This window comes from Anopheles stephensi, chromosome 2 (assembly GCF_013141755.1).
Source record: "Anopheles stephensi strain Indian chromosome 2, UCI_ANSTEP_V1.0, whole genome shotgun sequence".
NCBI classification, from domain to species: domain Eukaryota; kingdom Metazoa; phylum Arthropoda; class Insecta; order Diptera; family Culicidae; genus Anopheles; species Anopheles stephensi.
Window position 1 is genome coordinate 72164138 of NC_050202.1, and position 21050 is coordinate 72185187.

At 46.0% G+C, this 21050-nt stretch overlaps 1 protein-coding gene across 6 annotated transcripts in view; it reads right to left on the reverse strand.

The window, feature by feature from the left end:
• The window catches only part of LOC118504688, a 134224-nt gene that overhangs the window by 102516 nt on the left and 10658 nt on the right, over positions 1-21050 (reverse strand). For 5 of the 6 annotated variants that reach the window (XM_036039507.1, XM_036039503.1, XM_036039502.1 and 2 more), the window contains exon 3: positions 12972-14057. The gene's annotated coding sequence lies outside the window, so the exon portion shown is untranslated. The remainder of the gene's footprint in view (positions 1-12971; positions 14058-21050) is intronic. The other variant, XM_036039506.1, reaches the window with a different exon arrangement.

Consider the following 21050-nt stretch of genomic DNA (forward strand, 5'->3'; position numbering starts at 1 on the left):
TTAAAATTTATGGAATCGCGTGTGTTTGCGCTGCTGCTGCTGCACAACAAACTACGGAGTGGTGAGCGCAGTTCGGCAGTACCCACACCGCCACTACCCGGGCAAAGCACCGGGTTGGAATTTGAAGCAGTCCAATTTTCGGTACGAACTCGACGGGGTCGACATACTTGGCCCGGTGTGTACTGCAGTAAATGTAGATGCCGGGTGATGGACCGAAAGAATTCGACTAAACCACGCCAAACATTCTTCCCGCTTTTGCCCGGTTGCGGTTGCGCTCGGGCAATCCATCTTCTGGGCCGAAGACACTTCGAGTGTGGCATCCCTACACGTTAATAAAACAACAGCCAACGTACGAACCGCAAGATGCAAGTTGAAAATTCACCCCGAGGGTTCAACGGGCGCTAAGAGTTATCTTATCTTGTGTTCCATCGTCCCGTGGTCTTTTTTGTACGCGACGACTGGCTTACGATATTGGGAGAGGAGCTTATTAACCCTCGAGGCCCCTCTCGTGACTGCACACGCCCCTGCAGTTGCATCGGATATAATTGCTCGAGGACCGCGCACATGATACTGTCCTGGCGTGGAGGACAGCTAAAAATAGAACGGCATAGCGGAGCAATAATTAAACGTGCCGCTTTGATGCATGCCTCCTGGCTGGATGGGATAGGGACCATCGGGCGGGGTCGTGTTGTGTTAATTTGACAATTTTAGTCCTAAGTGCCGTACAGTTATTACGAGAAATTTTAAGGGAGATGCTTGCAACCTCCACAGACGGAGTCTCGCATTGGACGGAGTTTATCGTCTTCTGAAGCAGCAACGTCACGCGGCATGATAGCTAAGGGTCAACCACATTGGCTCGCTACATACTACTTGAACCCGGGCGTACCATCCCCAAGGCACATCAGATTGAATTTAATCTGTGGATGACAATTCCAATCTGCCTAGCCTTACAACCCAAACGAACTCTCGGCGTGTGAGCTCGGAACGCAGGTTCTCGGGTTGAGGACGCACCTTGCTCGGTAGGACACTTGCTAGAGAAGTAGCATTCAAAATCCGTGTTCCTTTTGTGTGGTTCAAGCTGGCTGGTAACAGCGAGACGAGGACGAGCGAAGAAAAATCTCACACAGTCTCATACCTTTGACATCCATGGCACAAACGCAATCTCCACACCACAACACACTATTGCATTTATCACCAAGTTGGCCAGCTCAACGCTTCGATGATTTTCCAAACGAACGATGCAAAAGCTATCTCACCCAGCATGCAGCCATTGTTCGTCAAAATGGGCATCCGACTTTGTACCGGTTTTGCATCGAATGGAACTCACACTCGAGTGTGCATTGGAGAATTGTCGAAGGTATGCAAACCACATTTGTACGGTGCAACAAGCACAGGGAAGTTGAGCTCGCTAAAAATTTGTTCGCCCTAGCAATTCCGCAAAACTTTACCGTTGCTGAAGATGAATCGATGGGCCGGACTGAAAACTTTAACTTGAAGAATGTGAAATTAAATTGTACTGTAAATACAGTCCGTGCCATTTAGTAGAACAAAATGCCACAAATACCACCACAACTTTCCATCTCTTCTTCAGTAGCGAATTAGCTGAAATTTGTTAGCACAACCTGTTCACAACTCCCGTTTCAGTTGCAAAAAACCCTCCACCTTAGTTAGCACCTCGCTGCAAAACAATACCGTTCGCGTATAATGATTTCAAAGCTAAAAATAATCCTCTCGAAAACAAGCCAAAAAACAAGAAACCTTTCATATCGTGCTTAAGTTTGAAATAGTAGCTTCCAACGAAAACGATGCGGTAAAATATTCTAACGTTCCAATTTCCCAAACCCATATCGCCCTCGGTGAGCGAACGAGGAATCGATCGCGCAACATACGGTTACGGTATTCCGCCGCACAGTTGGCCATTTTCCTTCTTCCATCGTTGATTTTTCCATACTCATCTGTTTTTTTTTTCGCCAGATCATTATCAAGAGAGCGATAACCTTCAATCACGAGAGCTCGGTGGCGGGTTAGAGCGCAGCTCATAATTTTCCACGCTAACGTGTTTTCACGTGCCCAGACTTGAGCATAGGCAACGTGTTGTTGGCGTGTCCACCGGTTCGGCCTGAGTATCGGCTTTCACGGCATCTCGCGTTACGCGCCTCGTTTCGGTATTTCGGCTTATATTGGTAGCCGTCAGACGACGAAGTTATAGGAACGAGAAAAAAAAACACCTTTAATATAACCCCCCCTGTACCGGTAAGCCTAATTTATGGTTTAAACTTAAGCGACAAAAAAAGGGTCAGCTCATAGCTTTCAAACCGGATTTCATAACAAATCGAATGCGATACCAACTACCGCCACCGCACACACTGTACTTAGTTTAGTGTGTAAATAAAATAATAAACGGAAGACACTTTCCTGTGGCTTCCAAATCCGGTAACTCACCGGTGCGAACAGACACCCACGACCACCATAACTATTGTTTATTCAAGAATGGGGATGTAACGTTCAATTTTCAACCACAATCGGGTTGCCCCGGTCTCGCTCCATCCCGCCGGAACCGTGTGAGTTCGCGTGTTGATTGCGAAGGTGTGAAAAACGGTGTACATTACTCAGCAAATGCTGCCGGAGCGAGCGAGATGTTCTGACCGCTACGACCTTCGCTTTTCCGTCTTCATAGGAACCAAAAAAAAAAGTGCCCAAAAAAGGACCAACACTTGCTCGCTGCTTTTACATTCGCAGAATGAAATCGATTGTCGTGCCGAGCGATCAAAACCGAACCCCGAGAGCTTGATGAAAATTACCCCGGCCCGGCCCGGCAGCGCATTACGTTAATGATTATTTGGCCTCCAGCCGGCCGAGGTGAAGAGACGGCGATGATGACGACTTGCTGAACTTCTGGCTCCCGGCCACTCTTCCGGAAAACCCCCGGAAAGATCCATGAGGTTGGGTGGAGTTTGGGTTGTAGAGGAGGTTCGGGTGGGCCCACAAAAGGTAGGAGTGCAATCATAAATCATCACTTCTATTTTTGCCCACCCGTTGCCTTTGTTATTGACGCCTTCCCCGAGGAGCGGTTTTCTTACGGTTTTTGGTGTGCTTGCTCATACCGTAGCCCGAAAGTAGCCGACCGGTGGCGTTCGAGCTGTTTCTGGTCTTTCACAGCCCTCGCCCCTGGGATGGGTGTTGCTTGAGCTGATGATGAGAGTTCACACTTCCCGATTCATCATCTTCCGTTGTCGCCGCGTTTTCTTTTTGGGTATGACGGGAAAAAAACCGGTCACAAGAAGAAGTAGCACGGGACACAGGAAAAACATTTCCCGCCGGGCCTCTCTTTAGTAATTTATCCAAAAATAAAGAAACACACTGAACCGGGGGACCGGACAAATGAAGTGTACATGGTGGATGGTTTAATAATAATTCCAAATATCACTCGATGTCTTGCTCCATTTTGTTGGCGAGCGAGGGAGAGTCGCCCTTGGAGTAGTCGGATTTGGAAAATCCCCAGTTTGCTTAAAACCGTTCATTAAATATGCTTTTAAAACAAACAGAGGCGCACGATCGTCTCTCGGACAGTGGGCTGCACAGAGGACCAATGATAAAGGTCGGCATTGATTTTAATTAAATTCCTGTAGCAGCTTTCAGCTATTCCGGCCCTAGACAGTACTGGTGAGACTGGCGCTAGCGGGCCAGTTTTTGGGTTACGAGTTCAATGATAAAAAAAAATAACTTCTTGCCATTTTTGCCCAACTCCCCAAGGATTGTTGGATTGTTCAGTCAATGAATATTTGGAATTTATGCAAGTACTTTTCACCAATATTCTGCCTCCATCTTTCTCGTTCGAGCGTTGTATATAAAAATATACTCCAAAAGACAAACATGCTCTCGAAAACAAACTTAAACTGGGGGATGAGGATTGGCCTTTTGGTCATGTTCAATAATAAACGACTTATTGGATCGGTTTTGGTGCTTCCACACTTTACACAATGCGTATCCTGCTGTGAGAACGGCTGGTCAAAAGCCTTAAGGCCCTATTGCTCCATTATTATTGATTTTGTATATTCCGATCCGGGCGGCTGCAAACCAGAGAAAAACTGACAACTGACCTTTTCATCCCTCGCTTGACCCCTTCTTGCCACACGGGGGCTCGTTGCGTTAGGGGGTAAGCTGATAGCCGACAGGAATGTACCCTTACCGAGCCAAATACCTACCCCGATAGCAGCGCGGATAATATTATTATATTCATATACTTCTTGAACGCTCGTTCAAGAAAATCCAAGGCAAAGCAGCCAACTAAAGGACAAAAAAGAAGTTATCCAACCAAATGGCTATTACTTCAGCCTAATGGGGATTATGCAGTGAATGTTTATTCGGGAAAAAGGGTACAACGACGATAACCCGTCACATAAATTCTGCCGACAACATTCTTCGTCTGGCTCGAGGGGGAAAACTAGGAAAGGTTTTTCTTGGGGGTTGAGTCATCGGGCAGCGCTTTAAAAATTCATTTCAAATGAAACCTAATAGGTGGCCCTAATCGAGCAAAGCCCTCAAACCGTAACAGAAGAAAGCACACAAAACACACACACACACTTGATTGTTTTTGCTAATTTTTTAATCTGTCGCCCACATTCTCGCATCATGATTTATTTTTACACTCCACACCGGTCGATTCTACCAATGTCGGTGCCTAGGGTGCCGCCAGTAGGTAGCTCCAGTAGACCACGAACTCCGAAAGCCATTTATACACCACGAGCACGAAAGTTTCTAATTCCCTCGCCCTTAGGCCTCCCAGTCGCTGGGTGTACCACCATGTACCACCGTTTAGAGTGTTGTGGAAAAGTTTGGGCGGATCATTTCAGCTGGCTTCACCCAGCACCCAGCGTTCGGAGTGGAAACAAATTGACGTTTTTCGCTCGGCGTTGTTTGTTCTTGGTTGAAGATAATGTTTCTGTCACGTAACAGCGACGACAGCGAACGACATCCTTCCAGCTGACTGGCCAACATGCTCATCACGCTCACCGAGCCAACCAAAGTCATTCGCCAGGCAAAGACGAGCCGGTGACATGATTAACAACAGTGAAGGTATACATACACGGGAACACACACACACACACATAGAAATGCCGTACCCACATGGAGCATAAAATGGGGAAAAGTTCACCGACGATACTTGCACGGTTGACAGTTCCGGTAACTTTCTGGCTCGACTATTTTAGACTAGCGAAAACAGTTTCAACAAATCAACACAAGTTTTCCGTTCCGAACGTCCTGACGTTGCTGGGTTGCTGCTAGCTAGCTATTCTGCCATTTTTGCTAAGGTTGAATGGTTAATCAATATTCGAGCGATGCTTTTGAAAAGGTATCGACACTACCGACAACACAGCACCCGTAGCATGACAGGCACGGGAAAACATCACGTCGATAATCCTTTCGGCTGCCAGTGGGGAAAACTTTAGCCACCCGGTTCTGCTAGCCTGTCGTCCTGTCGTAGTTTCGGGAGACTTAAGAGATAAATTTAGACGCTCGTCTAATTACTTTAAACCCCGCACGCGGAGAACAGCGTACACTTTCTTGGCAGTTTCAGTATGTCCATCAACTGGAGGATGGATTAAAAATTTGCTGGTGAAAATTCCGACGATTGACGGTTGGATCCTCGATGGTACAGGGGGGGGAATATTGAATTAAAACGCCAGCTCCGGAGTCAATCGATCCCGTATAATCATCTTTCGCGAATATTACATGTCTTGATGGCTTTAGGAAGCGAAAAAAAAGAGAGTGTAAAGAATCAAGTCGCATAACTTAAAGCACGGCAAGTCTATGTCACTTTCGCACTCCTCCGAAACCGACGGCAGAATGTCATCGTCTGCAAACACATCGATACGGGAGCGAAAAGGGCAGGACTGCTGCTGTACAGACAAGCAGGCGTGCTAATTATTAAGAACTAAATGAAGTGATGGTGTCCACGACGGACACACGGTGCACAGCACGGTCCCAAGATATCGCTTATGCTGGTGGATCAGATGTCACGTGATATAAGCCAATTTGCATCGAGTAGCCACCAACCCTCCCCAGCTGCGGGTCTTCACCACACCACACCCAACTTTACAGACTGACTACGAAAACGACGACGACGACGTCGGTGATGATATCATCGAGTAATTTGAGATAATTTAAGAGACCCGTTTCGCACAAGATATCGTATAACCGACTCGGGGAAAGACTCGACCATAGTTGGGTGCCTCCCGCCGTAATGAAGCTGATCGCACGCTCGTCCCGGCACTGGGGTGGGTTACGGTTTTACGACATTTTTTAACCCTTACGCTCTCAACTCGCTGCAAAACTTTTTCCAGAATGTGCGCAGTGCAGTTGGCGGAAAATTGACTGGTTTACAAACTCCGTACGTACGATAGAACGCCCTTTACGGGGCGTACCGTGCATGGAAACTTATACTTATCGTCGCTGGCAAAGTCCTGCCAATCAAAGCCTCACCACAGTAGTGCGCTTACGGGCAGAGCGCGCTACTGACGTTGTGGGCTAGCGTTCTGAGATACTTTACGCCCTCGACATGGTTAGCGGTTTCCAATATCGTACAGTACTAATTAACCATCGGCTACGGACCGGAATAGGCGGGGAAGGGTTTGTGCATTCTCCGACACCCGACGAAGCCACCGTCCGCTTGACGGTGCCCACGCTTGTGATGCAATTTTTGCAAAAGTTAATGACTGTAATGGATGTGATGGCGGACGTTCAGCGGGAGAGCAAGAGTCATGCACATTTTCAGAAGAATGCCAAACACGCAATGATAATTTTTCCAGGAGGATATTCTTACCAGGAAACTGTAATCGATGAATTATTTTCTTTAAATAGCTACCAACACAATAACTAACAATTACAAGTAAACATTTGTGGCGCGATCGGAGAATATGTTCGAGGTTCGAGCTCTGTCCCTTGCTAGCGAGTACAGTAACGAAATGATACGGCGAGTAATTGTTTACCTAAGGTTTCGTACCATTCCTTTTGATATTAAGCAAACAAAACATCGATGCTATAGAATTCGCTTACTCTGCACACGACATACATATATACATACTGCCGACTATTAGCTTCACCGTTTCGAAGTTTCTCACGTACAACGTGAGACAGCGAGTACCAACGAACCAAAGCACGCCTCCTAGCAGCCTATCGTACCACCACAGTCAGTCTTACTTTCCCGGGGCTTTACCGAATGTTTGCCCAACAAACAATATCTTTATGCTATTGCTCGTGCCACTACCCTCATCCATATTAAAATAAACACATCCACCGCTGCACACCGAAACCACACAAGCAATGAGAAATAATTCTTCCTTCCCTGCAGAGAGCACCAAAACACGGAGGAAGCAACGGCAACAGACTTACCGAAAACAAACGACAATCCCTATCGTACACGGGAGACGCGCTCGCCAGAGAATTCGCGGACCGGAAATGGTTCGCTTCCATTTGTCGTACTTGCCTCCGCTTTTGTGACAGGATTTGCGCTTATCAGCATGCTATTTTATCATGCTCAAACAAAACAGTCGCTTATCTTCTGTGCCATGTAGCGGTTTTTCTTCCCCATGTTCTGCCTTCCTTTGCGATTGGGACCGACGGCCGCCACCAGCACCGGGCAGACGCAGGATGCCACGGGGAAAAAGTTTGGTCAGCACAATCAAACTCATCGATGCGTACAACTTTCGTCGCTCAATTCATGCACGATTCTTGATGGGAGCGTAGTATGTGTATTTTTTTTATGTTTCTGCTATGTTCATCATCATCGTCATTAGGTAGTAGAGCAGAATGGGGGGTGGCGTACGTGGCGTTGCTGGAATCCAAAATGCTTCGCGAAGCTTCTCCGGCGTACATAAATCTGGAACAAAAAGTCGGTCGTTTCGGGGCAGTGAGACCGTTCCTCACGGCCGCACGGTCAAAGTGCGCGCTCACAAGCGTAATCGATCGAATCAAGAATCACGAGGAACATGATCGAGTGCGATGAAATCACTCGATGGCGCGCGTTGGCGACTACAGCACACTCACCACACAGTGTGACGAATAAATGCGAACTTTGGTCGAGACACTTATTGTTTGTGCTGGGTAAATATGGTGTGACTTGTGGATGAGTGTACTAGGAAAATTAGACTTCTAACAGAAGATGGAGTTAATAAAATAAATTGCGTTGAGTTGAGTGAAGTCCTCTTTGTGGATACCTGATATTATTCTCCATTTAAAAATCTGGGCTCTGAATCTGAATTTGCCCAACTTAAACGCTCTCAAAGAGATATTCCCCAGATAGTCAAAATTGTGTTCCACTGTCCAACTGCAAACCCCCTCGAAGAAGGTATAGAGAACCGTCTAGTACCAACATGTGCATCTAGCGCACGTTCATCGCAATCGACTGCACGCTGAGATGTGTGTGATGCTTTATTCATCGATCCTTTTTTTGTTAAACAACATTGAACTCAACTTCGCTTCCCTGATGATAGAACCAATGTGGTCGCGACATACGCTAACAACGCTCACGCTCACCGCCCACCGTACGCGGTGGTTATTGTAGAGTCGTGAGTCATCGATTTGAGGTCAAGCTGATGGGCCGTTAAGATTGGCAAAGGCAAACGCGGAACTCACTGGCAGCTTCTTCGGGCAGGAACGGAGCAAATCACTTTCGCAGCGCTCAAGCGAAACGCTCGTCGTACTTCGCGCTCACGATTTAAAGTTTGCCCGGATGCTTCACACAAAAGAATAACTTTGTACCGAAACGTCTTCACTGTGCTGCTGCTGTGAAGTGTGGCGTGTGATTGGAATGCCGTCCATTCGCGATTCGTCGAAAATCGATCGATAGATCGACATTCTTTGCACACTGAAGAAATTTAACAATGTTCGCATTTAGAACGCGAGCAAAAACTTCTACAACGGGGCTCGCACAATGCTAATGCTAATACGCTCGGATTATTCGCACTCCACCGGCACACAATCAAGGATGAAATGGTGGAGAAGTAGAAATTTTCCTCCCTCTCTCTCTCTCTCTCCCTCTCTCTCTCTCTCTCTCTCCCTCTCTCTCTCTCTCTAGGCAAACAAATTTGCATGAAATATTTTGCTTCCTTCCACCGCATAAAAATTCGTTGCACTTGAGAAATATACAATTTCCCGCCACCAGTAAGAACTTTTCTCATTAAAATGACTCATCGTTTATGGTGCTCTCGGGGGTAACCAAACAACGCGGCCAGCAACAACAACGACGGAAAAAAGGCCGCGAGAAAAAAAAAACATTTAACAACAAAAATGTCCAAAAAGCATATAAATTAGGGAGCGCCCGCTGGCCGAGATGGGTCGTTCCGGTCGACAGTTGGTTGTCCCACCAGCAGCAGCAGCAGCAGCATATCTTTGCATGCGAAATTCCATACTGCTCGCCCGAAAACCACCGAGTCGTTCGAGTGTGTTTAGAATAAAACGCTCTTTCCTGTCCTGTCCATGGTTCTTTGGGGTCCAAAGCGAAGCGCAACGTCGGGGTGCTTTTTTCGTCGAGAGCTCACCAAAGGCAAAGAAGCACCATCGAGATCGTCAATTCTTGAGAGAGCGCAGTGAGATGAAATGCAGAACAATGCCCAAAAAAAAAGAAGGAAACGAGATCCCCTTCACAGCACACGACGACTAAAGCTAAACAGTCTAAAACGTGAAATCGGTCCACTCGGCTCGTGAATTTCATTTTTGGCATGTTAAGCGAAATTTTACGAGTCAATCTTCGCTCCGGAGCGGCTGGTAGGAGCGTTTCCATCTTCCATCTGCAGTCGGCTGTGAGACAAACAACTTAACGTCGGCTTGCAGATTTTGTTCGTTTTCTTTGCCGCCGCTGCCTCTAAAATTGAGTGCCGTCCATAGGGTGGCATGGAGGTTGACTTGTGCTGTGTGAAGTGTCGGTCGGGCCAAGTCCAAGCAAGCAAGCGGTATCGAGTGAAAATGTGGTTCCCGCTGACTACACTTTAGACGCGACCAAAAGATCGGTATCAACTAGCGGTCAACACTTTACGAAACGAAGCGAAAGAGGAGCGTTAGAGAGAGGGAATTGAATGTGGGGACCGACATACGTCTACGCCACCCCGACAAGATGTCACGAGCGGTCCACAGAACGGAAAGTTCAAATCAATTGAACAACTCAGGGCCCCATCGTTCGCGGTGCCCTTTCGTCACATTCAGTTGCTGAACTGTGACCGACACCGACATCTCTTGGCCGGGCGAATACACCCGTCGAAGTCGAAGAAGAATACGAAATGAGTGAAGTAGGCATAAAAATTCATTTACCATTCGAACGATTCGTCATCCGCGTCTTCGAACGTTTCGTCGCTTCATGTCGAACGTATTTTGGGGACGAACCTTGGACAGGGAGGGGTGGCCGCCAGTCAGAATTACATCTCACGCGAACGGCCACAAACGGGGTGAAAGGTTTTGCATTTTCTTTTTGCGTAGTAGTTCGCTTTATTTCGTCTGTGTTTATGCTTCCCTAAACAGTGCAACGCCGATTCGTAACGGAAGCGCGGGTTGGGCAGGTTAACGACATTGAAATGACGATGGAAATGTGCCTGTTGATGAGCTACGAACAAAGAAAGGCATCAACAGCAACAGAAATAAATCGATTGCTTCGGAAATGAAGACAAATTTATTCTTTACTCAAGAGGGAGAGGGAGAGAGTGAATGAGAATTAATTTTGGTCCTTGGCGTGTGAAGAGCGGGCACAAGAATGACGCAGTTTTGATTTGAATGCTTCTGATGATAAACATTAAATTTCCTCCCTCATTCGAGTGCGCTGAGATAAATTTGTTAAATAAATTAATAAATTAAGTAGAGTAGCAATTCTCGCCTCAAAACCTATGTAAAAAGGGTTTCCCTAAACCCAGGATTCTTTCAGTATTGCAGGGAAAACATTTGCACAAACTTTCACCCAAACTTCACCCAAACTCTCGCACTCCTATATCGGTGAATTCTTTATTCATAGTTATACGGCCGAACGCTCTGATTTGCTTGCTTTGCGCTCATTCTGCCTACAGGCCCACCTTCTTAGCACACATTTATGTTAATCCAATAAAATAATACCAAAATACAGAAGTGACAGCCGTGCCCAGGACCGGCGAGAAACGAAACGATCGGAAACACTTAATATGGTCAGCAAAAGTTGTTCCAGAAGCCCCAAAAACAGCATGCAACCGGTTACAACCGTCAGCATAAATCAAAAGTTTCACCATGGGAAGTGGTGGATGCGAGGGAAAGAAGAGAACTAGAGGGAGAGGCAGAGAGACCGCTTGTTCGCTGTTACTTTATCTGTCGAAAAGTTTTATCGCCCACCACACCAAATTGGATGAAAAACAATAAGACAGCCAACAATTACATTAATCGGAGAAGCTGCACAAGTGAGCCACAACAAGTGAATAACCATCGGCGTCAGCTGACATTCGAGAGGGAAGATGGCCTTTACCTTTAATAATCGAAAGAATTGGAAAAAAAACTAGTTCAAACACTTTTCATGTTCTACAACTTGAGATATTTAACGCCTTTATTTTATAAAGAATTTATCTCGCTTGTTCTAACCTTTCTTAGAAATCAGAACAAAATTAAGAAGCTCTATTCAGGGAGAAAGTCTCATCAAAACAATATGAACCCAGGGGCTCAGCCTAAATGTCGCATCACTTCCCACCACTGCTTAAGAAACTGTCAATCACACGAACGAAGGTATCAAATAATTCACACCATATTTTGGAACGATTGCCAGACCATCAGACACTTTTACCAACTCAATTTCCTACACCGCGCCCTGCTTCATTATATTTTCCTTTCCCTTTTGGAGAATCGCAATCCGAAGGATCTTTTTGGGAAACGCACAGAGCATGTCGAGCAGGTCCTAAAATTCGACCATCCAGTGCCAGCAGCAGAGTGTGCTTGAGTCTAAATCTTCTGGCCACACCGGCCAACACCTAGTTGTCATAAATATTAATAACTTCAAACTTTGGGTCTCCCAATCAAACAACACACGTTCGGTGGGACGTCCATTGCCGTATTCATCGGTGTGTTTCGAGAGTGTGCCCAGGCAAGAGTCTCTGCCCAGAGCCAACTTCTTAACCCCGATTTGCACAAACGGGTGTGAAGTGGTGTTGTGTGGATGATACACATACCTTTGCCAAGTATGAAAGGTTTCCCCCCCCCCCCCCCAAAAAAAACGCATCTACCGGTCCGGTCCCACTTTCAATAATCGTCGAATCAAAACGTGTCCGCCAGAAACACTCAAAAACCCTTCGGTCGGACGGTACCCAATGACGATGATGGTGATGAGGATGATGGGTAAAGTGGGTCGTGGAGGAGAAGGACAAGGATATGGCCGAGTCATTTCACATTTAGAATTTTGACCTCGATCATTTCGACCTTATGCTTTGGTCGAAAGCGAGGGAAAAAGGACACCTGAACGGTCGGGGGGATATCGATAGACAGGAGATACGGTGCCAGAGGTGTGCGATTTCACATCAATAATTCAATTATTCCTTTTTATGGTACTTTTTTTTGATGCTATTGGTCGTAGATCGACGTCTGACACATTTTTTACTACTCCCGGGCTTATAAGTGCGTGAGCTGTGTGTGGTACTCCCTGTACGTGGTCAAGGGATGTAGGTTCGAATGAGCTATCCCGTATCAAGTTTCTATACCTAGTTTAACGGAGAGCAATAGAAACACATCCTGAGAGCATGTTTTCTGTATCAAAATTGAGGATCGAGGGTCAATATTGTGAGGCAGAGCTTCTAGTATGTCTGATGTCCCAAAGAAAAATTTGAAGGGATCTCCTCAAACTTTGAAAATCGGGGATTAACATCATTCCTCCACTAAACTTAAAAGTTTAAATAACTATCTCTACAAAAAGAAGTCAATGCCTGTCAGATCTTTTTGTGGTTCTTAATGTGTACTAAAAACACAGTTTGAATCCTTACCTTTCAACCACCAACTGCCAAACTAATCGTTGTTTCCAGCTACGTTCGATTCGCCCAAAATCCAAGTTCCTGCTGCTTCCTCTGTGCAAACTCCACAACCGACACTCTCAGTTTTCCGCTAGCATCGACGAAACAGACGGCAATAAAATGGGCAACAAACACACACTTCACTTTCCACTGCAGCTAAACGTGATAATCCAATAACTTTTCACCTTTCACTTCTTGCCACTTACACTCGGCGCTTTCCTTCGTAACATTACACAGCTTTTACTCGCATTCAGGATTCCGTGGAGATAGAACCAACCGGCAAACCCTCACCAGCAGGCACATACACTCACTAGGAGAAACACATTGACGTGTGGCACGTACGTCTCAATCTTCGACTGCTTCATTCAACTGGCTCCTGGTATCACCAGCGTGTGTGCTCTGCTGCCCGCATACACAACATATGTGTGTATGTACCAGCGATGCCCCCAAAAAAAAACAGGAAAATCAAATCGAACAGAAAACACGACACGTGAAAATAAAACGAAAGCAAAACCCAGGGCACCACGAAACAAAAAATCACCGATCGCACCGATCAGGACACACTTTCACCTTCCGGCCAATGAATAAATCACTTTGCTCCATACATTACACACACACACGCACGCACGTTTCGTGAAGGGGACCCACGGGTTGGTTTTTCCCCTCCCACCCAGCTAGGAGAAGAAAACGTGAAAAACTAGCACCAATTTCACATACCGTTGCAGTGTGGATTTTTTTTCTCCTTCCAGCCACGGAAAACCACTAACCTTACCGGATCTGGCACGCACTCGTTTCGGGTTGGTAGCGGTGGATAAACTGAATCGAGAAATTCGGAACACACACACGAAATGAAATAAATTTTTCACTACCAAATTGGTTGCACCACTGGGTCACTCGGTACTTGTATCAGGTTCGTTCTTGAGCTACTTCTCCCCACGGCAAAAGGACTTCCGTGCACTTCTATTCGGTGAACGGGAACTGGGAGAAGGGGTTTCGGTTTCTGAAGAATCCACGTGTACCGTATGAGTCACCACAGCCCGTGGTCGTGTAATCCGTATCCTGCGAAAGAAAAAAAACACGCTACATTAATACCATGGAAGGGGTGAGTACAGCAGAGACCACGCCAGGATCCACGCTATCCACGCCACCGCGCAACAAATGCACGGATTGTTTGCAATCAACAATGGCCACTTAAACTGCGCTATCAAAACATTTGGCCCAGCCGGTTGGGGTACCCACAAATGTGCGAATGTGTGGCGGCGAATTTATTCAGTATGTGTGTGTGTGTGTTCTGGTTTCTGGAAAAAGTTTTCACCATGATTTTACACACATACACACACACAGGCAAACAAAACAAAAATCCTAGCCGTGGAAAATTCACGCAAGATTGGGTCGGGAACTCCAGCGGGCGCTCACTCCAGCGAAACAATTGTACAATTTTTTCCTGTTTTTGTTTCTGTGTCGCTCTTTTGTTTCGCACTGAGTGCATTGTTTTTCATTCAACGGGCCGAAATAATGGCAAGAGTTTAGAACATCGTTCATTCAGGACGCTGTTTCGGGACTTTTGCAGTGTAGGAATTTTCCTGGGCGGGATAGGGAGCGTTTTGGTTTTTATTTCTGATGACGTTGCTCTTAAAGAGGACTCTTTTATGGGTTAAAGTGGAGCAAATAGCAAAGTCAAGCAGGTCTAGCATTATATATTCAAAACAGATCCTTTCTGTTGCAATCAACCGATCAGGGATGACCTATTGGCAAACTGAATTATGCGCACCAGAGCGGCCAGTGCATCTGTCAAACCCCCTTTTTAACCTTATTCTGCTAATCAAAACTAAAAGCGAGTAACTTTAAGTCTTCAAAAAATAAAATACCCTCCCGATCTCCAGTGACAATAGCACGCTCGTAAAAACGTATCCATTCACTCCGACGCTGTGTTGTTCGTTAAGTCTACTGTTCTTGAAAACAAAAAGCTTGTCGTTTCATTTCCGAACCGTATACGTGACGACGCACCAAAGTGATGTTTCGCACCAAAAAAAAAAAAAACAAAGCCGAGTGTTTCCTGGAGTCTTGAGAACTTTCTTCATAAAACACACGCTTCCGTTTCCTTCAACCCCAACGCCATCATTCGCCGCTTGCCGTAAACCCATCGGGAGACACGTAGATAAAATAAATTTTCTTGATTAACGCAAACGGGGACAGCACTGCTTTCTTCGCGGCACGCCACCTTCGAACCTATCCCCAACAAATGAAGACGCTCTGTTTTCGGCAAATGATTCACTGCATATACGAGGCGCGCGATTATGCCGCGCGAACGGGCGCGTGAGATTTGAGACCGAAACCGCGGGGTGTGTGTGTATTCGCTTTTGAAATTTCAATTGAGCGAATCGCGGGCGAAAACATCAAAGCGAGTAGTGGGATAGCGGCGCAACGACGCATGGGATGCAAATTTTCCCGCGAGCTGCTTACAATGAATCCGGCCAGAACGGTTCAATCGGCAGCGCGAATGCGAAGCACGTACTATAAAGAATCCTTTGACAGCTCAATTAGTTGCCTCCTATCGATTTCTTCCAAAGCAGAAAACGAGAGCCTTGGATGTCACAACAATTTCACCATCTTGTCACGCTTTCCGGGGGAAGGGGGGAAACTAAAGCATATATCTTTGCTTCACAGCAAACTCTCGGAGGTGAGGTGAACCCCGGAAAATAGAAATATTGTGATGTACGAGAAAATATTCTATGCCTACATTTTCCGACAATAAGTAGGATTAATCCGCCCTTCCTTCCAACAAAGCTCTATAATTCTCAGCATTATAAAAGAAACATGTTCAGGTATGCTGCCCTCAATGCTAGTACGCTGTACCGACGAAAAGGCAACAAGTAGACCACACCGATCCAATCACATGCACTTCACAGGCCTAGGACAGTGCGAGACAATACGTATCATTCGAGAGATATGCATGCATGCCAGTGCCTTACTCCATAGTACGGGTAGTACAACCCGTTGCAAGGATTCCGGTTTCAATCAAAAAGCAATCGAGTGAGAAAATGAAAAATCAGATCATACCAGCGAAACGACCACACCGACCGATGATGTGAACGCTGGCCAAGATGCATGTTCTATGCATTCAAATCATAAAACAACGTACTACCCGCAGTGTGCTTCGGTACGACAAGGAAGTCAATATTGAATCGATTTCTTCGTGTTAAACCATTTCTTCTAACCAACGGTCGTACCGGATCGCGTGCCAATCGACTGGTCGGACGGTCGTCTGCACGTCGTTGGCAGGGAGCAACCCCCGAAGTGGCAGGACAGGGTGTGTAGCAGCGTAACGGTATGACCTGTCGATCAACGCCCGGTTGGCCTATTGTCGGTTGGCCTCATCGCGTGACGGACGTATGCCAATTTTGCCACCGAAGTCCCACAGGCTTAACTAGTTTCGCGTGAAATGGTCTACACTATCGACAAACTGGTTTTATACGATTTTCACCCTCTTTGTATGATATAGATATATCTAACAAAAAAAAAACTGGATTTCCAAACAAATACCGAGTATCATTTATTTCATCAAGTAGCATACCAACCACATCCATTAGCGAGAGATTGAGAGTATTAGGCCGCCTTTTGGGCTAGAATCTGTTCTTCGGTAAAACATTTCTGGATGTCGATGTTTTGGGCACTCTCGTAAAGTATGGAAAAGCTTTTCCCCCAGTCATTGTTACCTCTGCAATGGGTAGCCTTTTTGCTGGTAGCATCATTCACAGGTAACCATCATTACACGCACCCGGGGTCTGAGCTCGTTGTGATGCTCGAGAAATTAGTCAGCCAACCGTTGCCGACCTGGCGAAACCTGGCTCCTCGACATTAAGTGACTCTTCGCATGACTTACTTATTTGGCTGACGGATTGAGTTTCTCCCGGCCGTTCGAGTATGCCCGACCGTTCCGGTTACATGCGGTTGCTTCCTCAACCACCACCACCGTTCATTAACGAAGGCAGGCAACGTCTAATGCGTTCGTCATAACATCGCCCCTGCGTCGTCTTCGGCCGGCTGGCAATGGAAACAATGGACCACTTCATCTGTTCGAAGAGGTTGATTGAATGACGTCGTCGCTCTTGCCACACACGTATTTGTTGGGAGAAACAAATGCAAACAACTATGCGCTCCATTTCAAGCCCAAAATGCTCAGGATCTTTTCGAGTCGGACTGTGGGTATAAATGGACGAATCACCAAGGCGCATGACTACGTGCAAGAAGAAACTTTTTGTCGAAGGGGTTAGATTAGCTGGCGAAGAAGCATTGGCACAATTGCTACCAGGCTCTTGCTAGGCGTTTCTAGCACGTCACTGCTTTGCTCGGTTGCTGCCAAGAAAATTTCTGCCTCCCGGAGCACGTTTTGGGTTTCATTCCTATTTGGCAAAAACATTTCGTTTGATTTTGCTTATTTGTGATCTTGCGTTCACACGCACTAGAACGAGTCCCCGTGTCTTGTTGATGTTACGGGCACGTGCCCATATCGAGCGCTATATTTGAACTCCAACTTTCCTGGTGTCGAGTTGATGCATTTGCGTGGAATGTGAAACTTGAACCAACATGACACATGGCGGAAGGAACATCGTCTACTTCTTTTTCTCACCTTTACCATAGAGAATGTTTGTTTTTACCCACCACACTATTGTTTATTCTGTTGAAATCAGTACGATCTACTGTGAAACGATCAATAAAGCGGCAATAGGCAGCCTATTGAGGCCATCCTTATCCGCTCACTTGACAGCATCATTTTTTGGAAATTTCTAGTGTACGGGAACGAAAGCGGATCTCATTACATGGAATGAAGCATACGCTACAACGAATAGTAGTTTTCTTCGGAGCCGACGAACACGTGTTGTTTCCACTTATGCCCGGATGCTCATCAAACTCACGGTAGAACACAGTTCAGGATTCACACGACACCTTTCGAGAATCAACCATTAATGGTGTTAACATAAATCCTGTTACAGGAGTGTTTGCACAAAGTTCACATATTGAAAATGTTTCTTCGAATTTGGGAGCAATAGATACTTCACCTTCGTGGGAAGTGAAAAAGAGAGCTATCGTGTGATGTTCCTATGCTCAAATCCCTAAGTACATACTTCGGAAAACCTACATGCGTTTATCGAGAATTTTATTTTGTCTATTTGACCATCCAACATGAACTACAAAAAAAAACCTTTTTAGCTGTTTTGACTTTAAAACGTATGTTTTGAACAAGTTTTGTCACCAAAGCTAGTTGTAAATGTTATTTTAATTATAACTCCCTAAATCTACAGGCAATTGCTAAATTCCACAGTCGCACTACCAATTTTCCCTAACTGTGTGCAAGATTCCATTATATGAGTGCAAAGTTCAACAGTGGAATTGTGATATTCCAAGAATCATTTAAAACATTCCCTTAAGCAATTCAAAAGATCCAATGTAGGAATCGAAATCCTGTATTGCTTAATTATACATACATCACCTGAGCGAATATGAACTGAAAAATAATTTATTGAACGAATTAGGATTTTTGTTTGAGTTTCTCATCGTTCTTATACAAAATCCAAGCCACAAACTCTTCCATGTTCTTCATAAATTAAAGACGTGAAGGAATGTGTAACCACACGCATTATCTCGGTCATCATCCTTCCGAGGGCAAAAATGTGCCTCGTTAAAGCACTTTATCAAATTTATGCCTTTTTGAGCACTCAAACAATTGATCGAAATACAACAGCAAAAACAAAAATCCCTCATTGCACTTCAGCTCTCACACAACGCAAGAAAGCATAAGCAGGGGCTATCAATCATACATAATCTAATTAAAAATTACAAACAAAAACCACTAGAGGCTAGGGAAGAGCCCAGCTGAGCCGTCTAGGCACGGTAGACTGAGCCCCTGCATCGGAAGAAGAAAAGGTTAATACCGATGGAAAAAGGATACTTTGCCGGTACGGTCCGTTTCGCGGACCACCTTTCAAGGTGTGTTTAACGCACAACAAGAGGCGTGCTTCGCTTTGCTCGGTGCACCGATTATCGTCTTACTTCCGACACACGCACACACACACACACACCGCACCGTTCCCGAAGCACTTTTACCTATAGAGGGGGAAAGGGAAAAAAAGCAACACAAGACACCTTCCCGGAAGTGCAATCAAGCGTTTGCTGCCATTAGTCTACGCACCCTTCAATCCTGACCCTCTCTGTCCCTTCCTATCCCTACGTGCCTGCGCTGCCCATTAAGAGTGTGTTGATCCACGCGACCAGCGAGGGCAATACGAGACCGTAATAGCGAACACGTCGATTTTCATTTCCATGCCGGAACCGACCTGAAGCCAGACGTCGGGATGAGAATGGACGGATAATTTGCAGCGGGTTTGAAAAACAGGGCTAAGGTTTCCCTCACCATTTTCTCTGTATCTCTCCCTGTATCTTTCTTCCCACCAAACAAATCGATATCGCAGCCGCAACATCATTCAAAACGATCAAATAGACGTGTTTGTGCAGCTTACCAGGCTTTTTGCGCAAATGCAGCTGTAGACTGCCAGGCCAGTCGGATAGATGGAGGAAAACTTTTGTTTTGTATTTTTTTCCCCTTCTTCATCCAGAGCTTCGAAACGGCTGTTCGAATGATATCGAGTCTCTGCTTGGCACTGTGTCAAGCGCTTCAATTTATCATTAAACTCGGGATGATAAGCGACCCTTCCTAGAGAGCCTCCACAAAACCGATCAATTCGGTTGCGTTTGCAACGCTAAAGTCACTCTCCTTATCACGCAACGTTGAACAGCGGCAGCAATAATGGTATGATGCATCGTGCCCGATAAAAGCTATCAATATGTTCCCGTGTATCTGCCGTGTCCGGTGAAAGCTAGGCCTGCATATGTTGGTTTCCTAGCGCTATCGGTCGAAAGTCACCACACTGCTACACTCTATTGCCGCAATAAACCGAGCAACCCTCCAAAAGTGCTTCCTATCACATGTTGAGAGGTTTGAAAGCTTGGTTCTCTTCAAGGTTTTTTTTCCTTCCCTCTCGAAACGAAGCAGTAGATAAAAGTGCATTTAAAATAAAATAGAAACACAAAACCGAGGGTAGCTAATCGATATGCAGCAAATATGGGACATTGCAATCGATGGGATCATAAAAACTGGGGAAGGCCGACACAGCCGACCCTCCCTAATCGGGCTGAAACACGCTTCCCGAATACATCCCATACAGAATTGCACAGCTGACGCAACGAACATGAACACACAAACAAAAACATTTCAACCTCTTGTCGGGCTGGCTCTTCGCCGAAAAAAGTTAGTTATATCAGTTGCATACCAACAATCTACTCTGTTCCGTGATCGTGAGCATCGTTCCCCTGCTAAAACTTCGCGCCCAACCTTGAAAACGCTAGAATAGAGAAGAAAAGCAACACAAAGAAGCCTGCCTGCCACGGTTCTGCATTTCAAACGGGACCATTTTCCACCAAATCCAGCATTACACAGCTGCTGCCCGTAGCCCGACTGGAAGCAAGCGTAGGTAAGCGAGAAAGAAACACCCTGACGGCAAGGGATGGCGCGATCGGCAGACGAGCCGGTGAGCTACCCTTATCCGTTTCGGAGCTGCCTTCACGATAGCCCGAAAGCCGCTGCTATCCGATCCGAAAAACAGCTGCCTTCGGATAATTTGACCGGGATCATCCGGGTAACCGGGTGCAAAAGGAGTACGCTTTGGTGTGGTTGGAAAAAGCACGAGAGAAAGCGACGCTCGACGAACCCGGTGGTAAAAACGCTGACTCAAGCGGACGTTCACCCGGTTTTCCTGGGAGCCATTTTTGCTAGGGTGTGATAATGAGTTTACTGTCTCTCTAAAATCGACCGATGGCTATGACGTGGGTAACGTGCTGAAAAACATCATCCCCAACTTTGTCTAACGGGTCTTACGGGGATGCTACGGCCGATTCGATTGTTTGGGTGTCAAAAATTATCTACTCATAGTTTTTGTCCGGCGAAACTTGGCAAACCAGACGGCCATGTGTTGGAGGGTGTGTGAGTGTTTTCAG